The following is a 7,774-nucleotide window of genomic DNA, read 5'->3' on the forward strand; positions in this document are numbered from 1 at the left end:
GTGGCCTGTCATTAGGTGGTCTAAAATGCAACAGTGAAAGTGAAGTCACACAGTACCACACACAGACTGGCATGAGAATGATCTCAACTGCACTATTCTTTGTACACATGCCTTAAAAACAAATTTAGAAAAAAAAAAAAACAACATCCTGACCCAATTTCTAGTGTCACAAATGCACGCAATCTGAGCTGTGCAAGGACGACATAAAATTCATCCCTAAATAAAGGTAAATATCCTAAATATCAGTCCTCACTTCTAAACAAAGCAAGCCAAACAGCAACACTGTCTCTTTCACAGAGTCTTATGTGCAACTTGGAAGGCAAAGAACAAGCATAACATGGCAGCTCATTAGAGTGTCATGTTTTCACAGAATCTACTTTATTGCCTTCAGTTGTTCTGCAGGTAAACTCTCTTGCTGTTAATTACTATAAGTTCCTAAGTAAACTGAGTAAACCTTTTAATTTACTAGGTTTAAATTCTGTCATTGAGGAATATGAATTTCTAGAGATGCATGCTTTTTTTTTTTTTCGTACTATAAGTCAAAGCTCATAGTAACATAATTATGCGGCTTAGACTTAATGGTTCCCACAAAGCTGTCTTAATAAAGCCTTTTGGGATTTAGGAGGAAAGGAGAAAATTCAGAAATGAAGAACAAGCCTGGAAGGCGACAACATGTTTCAACAGGCTCTAGTTACTCAATCACACTTAAGCTGTCTGAGACAGCAGGGCAAGTGCCGTGCATTACAGAGGCACACAGGAAACTGTTATCCCAACACAATAAAGTATTTCCACATTCCAAGCCCGGGAATAATTTTAAAACTGAAATTACAGGAATGGCTATCTAATGAACCAATTAAGCTTACATCAATTAAAAAAAAACAACAACAACCAACAGTATGGGGAAAGCTAGTGGAGGAATCAGTTAAGAATTCAAATCTGAGAGTAACTATAGGCACATGATGCTGTAGGAAAGTCCATCCAGTGTTTGCTGATGAGAACTACTGGGGGGAAAAAAATGGACTGGGCAAGCTGGGGGCTGCACAAGACCATAATACTAGGACCAGGTGCTAATCACCATTTTCCACAATGATGAGGAAGCCCATATCAAAAAAAAAAAAAAAAAAAAGAAAAATAGATTAGTGACAACAACATCTGCAGATGACAAAAATTAATAGAGTGGCAAATAATGGCTAGGTCAGAGCAGTCATACAGAACAATATGGATCACTCGCTGAAGTGAGCCCATTCAAATAAAATGCATTTTAACACAGGCAACTCCAGAAGTAAAATATCTCAGAATAAGAAATGCAAATCCTGCTATGAAAGGTATGTAGCTGCCTACAAGAAAGCAACGACTGGAAAGAATGAGGAGCACATAATAGATAAATAACTCATTGTGAGATTCCAGTACAACAGCCGTGGCAATGAAGAGCTCATAGGAGCGGAGAAGCTTAATGAGATTACTGGCCTTGTTAAACAAGGGAAATGGGAAGGCAATGTTATTTCTGCATATGGCACCAGTAACACTACCCTTGCACGCAGCCCTGGTGCATGCATCGTGAAGATGCTCACGAAACCCTGAAGAGAGCACAGCAGGACAATCACACGTGAATCTGAGGCTTGGCAAAAAAAAAAAATCTTGGAGACAGAGATTTAAACAGCACACCTTAAAAAAAAAAAAAAAAAAAAAAAGGCAAGAAAAGATGCTGTGATAATAGATCTCAAGTGCCTTTACAGAAAAAGCCACAACACTACTAAAAAACACACTGTAGTAAAAAAACCACTGGAGTGAAGTGCTTCTAAAGGGGAGGGGGCAGTGGGTGGGAATGCAACTCTGGGTAAATTCACATTAGGAACTGGGTAGTAAAAAAACCCAAAACCACCACACCACAAACAACAAACAAAAAGACCAATGAGGCAAGCTCTGCTTGACTGCTAGAACAAGCTACAGGAGAAGCAAGTTTCCAGAAGCTTTTGGCAAAATAGGCAGCTATTGGAATGACGGGCCATGGATGCTGGTGATGGGAGGTCAACCCAGACCACCCCACCACCCATTTAGCCACACAGGAGCCACCAACGTGAAACCTTTGTGACTCTGGGAAATGCCAGCCCAGAGGGTTTGGGCTTGTCCTCCCCTTATCCCCTGCCCTTCTCCAACCCTGAAATATCCAAATTCCTGTGACAGAGACTGAAGGTCACTCTGAAAGCCCCGAGTTTTTAAACGGCCAGCACAAGGCGGAGGCATTTTAAAAACATCCCTTGGTTTCCACAGCAGTGATGCACTGTTCTATTACTTTTTATAGCAGCTGACTACTAAAACTAACTGAAGTAAATCTCCCGGCTCTCTATTATTTTCACGAGTGTGGCAAGAGCCAACATGCCGGCATGTTTTATGTCTCCAAGGCATCCAGAGACAAGTGTTCAGGTAAAAAAAAAAAAAAGCAAAGCCTTGCCTGCGCCAGCCGTGGCTGCACTCGCCCCGAGGTCACCGGCTCCCCCTGCCCAGGTGCCGCCAGCCCCGGTGAGGCGGGTCGGCCCCGGCCCCCTCAGCCCGCCGGGCCGGGCCCTGCCGCCACCCGGGGGACACCTGGGCTGCGAGGGTCGCCACGTTGCCGCCCCGCCTCACGCCGGGCAAGGCCATTCCTCCCTCCCAGGTCCTGCCCCACCTCGCAGCGAAGCTCAGGCTTTAGAGAAGACGTTAAGGGTCGCTGCCAGCCTCGAGCGTGCCGCGGCCCGCCCGCGCACGGCGGCCCCACACCGCGCCCCGGCCGGGACGGACACCGTCTCCCGTAACCACCTGACGCCGCGCCCTCAGCGAGCAGGGCCGCAGCCCGGCCGAGCCCCCCGACAGCGGCGGCCCGGCCTCGGGCGAGGGACCGGGGCCGCTCACCTCGCCCCGCCGGCGCCCGCCGCCCCTTCCTCCCTCACGCCGGGACGCGGCTGCGGCGCGCGCGCGCCCCCTGGCGGGAAGGGGCGGGGCGGCACCAACCGGCCCCGGCGCGCGGGGGCCTTGGCCGCCATCTTAGCGGCTCGGCGCGGCCCCGGGCGGGCACCCAGCGGCCGAACAAAGCCAAGCAACTGCGGCCTTCGGTGCGAGGCCCGGGCTGACGCCCCGAAAGCGGGGCCCTTCCTCTGGCCGTTCAGCCCGACTGGCCGCACCTGGCAATGGGTAGCTGCTCCCATGCCGCCTTGTTACGTTTTAAATGCGACCAAAGGCTACCGGCTGGGCCGCTGGTGTACGCATTTAGCAAAATACAGGGGGGGAGTTTAACTGCACAAGAGGTATTTACGGGTGGCTTTCATCAGCGGCCAGCGAAACACAACAGGGTAGAGCTCTGCGGCTGTGGCGGAGGGACCTGCGGCCCCGGGGGAGGCCAGGCCGCGGCCCAACGCCAGCGCCGCCACAGCCGCCCGGCCGGGAGGCCGAGGGGAAGAGCTCGGTCCCTGGTGTGCAGCGAAGCGTGGGCGCGTACCTGCCTTGGAAGCTAATTTGTAATTTCTGCTCCTCAGTACATCCAGGCAGATGCGCCTATAAATCCTCCTCCTCAGGAAGAAAGCAGAAGGCCAGGAGCCGCACGGGGTAGAGTACAGGGCTATTTTTCTTAGCAGTGCCAAGAGCGCATCAGTGGCACTTATTGCTGTGCTGGGTCAGGCCTTCACCCTCCGCTAAGTTAATACCGACGACTCCTTCATCTAAAGGGCAGACAGTAACAGCGGGGCCCCCCTCGCACTTTTCCGCCTTTCTTTCCTCCTGTTGCAATAGCCTCTGAAAGAGCTGCACTAATTAGTTGCTATTACACTTCTTGGGTGGCTGGAAGAACACACTGCCTCTGACCTCATGCTTTGCAATGTACCTTAACAGCTTATTATTGCTATTGCATGGCAGCAATAGTTCATTTTATAGTTACTTTGAAAGAGACATTCCTCTAGTGCTGAAAAATAATCTAAGACTAATGCACAGTCTCTCCAGAAGACTGCTGTTAAACTGTCTATAACCAAGTGTCCGAACACTGCACAAAGCCGTTTCATTTGCTTAACAGCAACTCGCTAGCAATTAATATGCCTGACATAACAGCACACTACAAGGCCCATAAAATCTGTAGCAGTAGGGGAGTGAAATGATTATAACTTTTTTTTTTTCTTTTTTCAATAATACCAGACTACAGTTTGGGCACTGTAATCTTTTCAAAGCAAGAAGCTGAGCTGCTTCTGAACAGCTGTTGTTTACTGAAGCAGTAATTAGCAATGAACCAGTCAAAATACCTTCTACCTTCCACAGCAGCTCAGCGGTCACTTACACCCTGTGCCCAGAAGCAAAGGCTCAGCTTCGCGTGTAGCGGTACCTACTAGAAAACCCACTTAACTAACTTTAAGAAAGGAAATATTTAAAATGGCAGCATCATTATGCATACAAGTAATCCCACCGAACTCGCTGAGTGCTGGGAGGCAGAGACTTCAGCTTGTAACAGATGTCCCCATCACAGTGGTTTTCAGCCGGTGGGGGACAGGACATGCTGCAGAGTAGGTGCAGTCCTGCTGGATGGGCTCTACTGGCTGCAGGCAAGGCCAGCTGCACCCCACTCCTGGAACCGAAACCTCTGGGGAAGCACGTGTGCAAAGGTCTGCAAGTCTCCTGTCATACAAGGCTTTTGAGCTTAGTTTGACAGAACAGCGGAACGGCAGCAAGAGAAAGGAAGAGGGCTGCAGAAGACAACGGGGCAGAGAGGCAGCCGTGGGCCATGTTGAAGATGGACCTCCTGATTCCACATCTGGATGAAACCTAAAGGTGTCTGTGTTCTTCCATGGGGGAAATCACTGAGGAGAGAAAGCAAGATGTCCCAAAATAGCCGTTTGGTTGTTGATTAGGGCATGCTGGAATCTGAGCCTGAGCATTACATGTTTTCAGCTCACATGCTAAGCACCTGCTTACTGGCAGGAGCGGTATACGGATTCATCCCTGAGAGTGAATGAAACCAGAGGCATACAGCTGCACACATCCCAGGTAAGGCTCAGAAATCAGGGTGCCAACCAAGGCTGCAGCTAAACCATTCTCACGGCCTGCTGCCGTGCAAAGGGAGAGCTGAATGCCTTTCTCCCATCTCCTCCCAGCCAAGGCCTTCCATTGTTGGTGCCAGCACTTACGTACATCTGGTCCTGTTGTGAGTTACTCCGAGGACCTAAATGCCTTCCTCCCCTGAGATTCATTGTCCGTGGATCTCAGCTCCCTGGTACGCCTTCAGGCAGCATGAGACAAGCCTGACTGTGGATCCGTGTGACAGGATAGGAACAAGCAGCCAGGCTCGGTGTGAAGGGGAGACAGGGGCAGGATCTCTCTGACCAGAGTCAGTTCAAGCATCTGTCCTGTAACAGTTTCAGTCACCTGCTCCCTCTCTGGCCCAATAAATATTGAATTACTTAGTCAAGCACAAAAGAAGAACTAACTCAAGACTGAGAAAGCCATGCCTCATACTAGCAGTAGCATCCTGGTGCTCTCCCCATCTGGACTATTAGAAATGGAAGTTTAAGTCTCCAGGCCAGCAGAGCCTTGGAAGCCGTCCCCAAGGACCCAGGGAGGGCTGCCGGCTGCACCAGGGTGAGAAGGATGCTCTGCAGACAGGTGTCTGCCCTGCTCCAGTGATTCCTCCTCCTGCGTGAGAAGACTTACCTGCCAAAACCGATAGGTACATTTCCACTAACAGCTGTCAAATCAGGGGCTTCTGACTAGAGACAATAAAAACACTTTGACAGAAAATTCCTGACCAGCACTACACAGTAAGCCAGAAACTGACTTATGTCATGGCACCGGTAGTGCCTCAGAGCTCCCTTTTCTGGCTAGTCAAGCTGTCTTTTTGAGATGGAGCTCAGAGAGACACGGGGATCTGGGACAGTCAGTTATGAGCTGGAGTTTCAGTTCAATGAATTAAAATATACTTTTTTAGTGTAAGAAAAAGGTTAATTTTTTTGTTGGAATTATATTTTTTCATATTATTGAGGAATTATAGCTATCACTTCTGTCACTGGAAATCCAACTAGAGTCACTGAGCTAGTCAGACAAAAAAGGCAGGAGACCAGTACAGACCAGACAACAGACCAGTACAGTTTCACTGGATTGAGCTCAGCAAAGTAAGGAATGGCAAACAGTGAGCATGATTTTAAGTGAGGTCTTCCAGATTTAGATGATAGGAACCTAACTGTCCTTTCAGCGATCTCTACCACCCTGGCGCTGCAACTGCAGAAGTTCAGTCATCTTTAAATAAACATGGTGATATTTCTGTAAATGTAAATAAAATCAAGTCACAGCATGCCATATCTTTCAGGTCTACTAACACGTACCCCCTGCAGTGCTGTGAGGCACAAGGCCAAACCAGTTCAACAACCCAAGAAACAGAATAGTGCCCTCGGAGCGGCTGGCCTGGGGTGTTATTAAACAGAAACCTGCAATACCTGGAAGCAGAAGGGGGTTGCGCTTCCTTGTTCCTGTCGGCACGTGCATAAAAGTAAAGAAGCACCATTTGTTTGCCAGAGCTCTATTTTATTTTCCCAGTCAGGCAAGAGACATTCCACCAAACTGTTAGGGATGTGACGCTAGCTGACGAAGGGAGATGCGGAGCTTGACGACCCACAGTTAGGAAAGGCTGGCGAGCCTGGATCCTGCAGCCCACACACTGCCTTAGCCCACCAGAACCTGCAGCCGAAGGAGCTCAGATGAAAGCTTACCTATACACAGACGGTGCGAGTTGCAACAGTACCGTATGAATTCAGGTGATACAAGCCCCATCAGAAGGTTCACACAAGTTTAGCTGCTGTGATTAATGGGATTTATATAACCTTTGGTCAAAACTGTTCCATTGCCAAAACATTGGTACTGTACAAAATTTGTAAGACCAGTTAGGATACGACAAGCCTTCCGCTGCAATTCCTGGATCGTGTTGCAGGGTCAGGAGTTAAAAAACAAACAAACAAACAAACAACTGCATATGATATTAAAAACCTCCCGTTACTTATCAGTTAACATGAGCAGTAAGTACAGTGGTTAGCGGTCAGGTATAGCCCAGCTCAGTACTTCCCCGCCCTGCAACAAGTGTGCTTGAGCAATGTGCAGTGTGAGTATCTTTTTAGCAGGGAGGAAGGGCAGAAGCTGTAGAGAGGATGGCCCAAACGGTGTAACCTTGGCTTTGTACTGTCTTCCAGACCCGAAACCTCTTCTTCTGGGGAGCTGGAGGAGGTAGAAAGACACCCAGCTTTGCTCCCCCAGGCACTGATGTTAAGAATCACTCTGGGCAGGGAGCAGTTTCTCTGCACCACATTGCAGGCTTGGGACCTCAAAAGACCTTGCCCTGCGAATCTGCTTCGGGGACTTGCCTGGCAAGAGCAAAAATCCTGACTCAAGCTCACGCTGTGGCATATGTACCAAGCCTACGTCACGGCACAGGTCTGCGTCCCAGAAGGTGGGACAGCGCCGGTGACACACCCAGCCTAAACTGGGTGGAGCAGGATCAGGTCCTGAATAGGAGAGGGGCAGGAAAGTGGAAAACAAATAAAAGGAAAGGAGATAATAGCTAAAGAAGAGAACATTGATTAAACGGAATGCCAGTAGCAGGTAAGGGAGCAGGAAGACATTCTCTGTACCTTAGTGTAGCACAGGGGAGGAAATGTCACGAGGGTTGGAGCAGGGCAGAAGGGTCATGGCCCCAACCTTGCAGTCCCACACCCTACAGCACCTCCTCTCCATCTGCCCCTCAGGCACGGTCTTCCCTCCCTAGTGTGTCTGCACA

The sequence above is a fragment of the Falco cherrug genome, chromosome 1 (assembly GCF_023634085.1).
Source record: "Falco cherrug isolate bFalChe1 chromosome 1, bFalChe1.pri, whole genome shotgun sequence".
Classification (NCBI taxonomy): Eukaryota; Metazoa; Chordata; class Aves; order Falconiformes; family Falconidae; genus Falco; species Falco cherrug.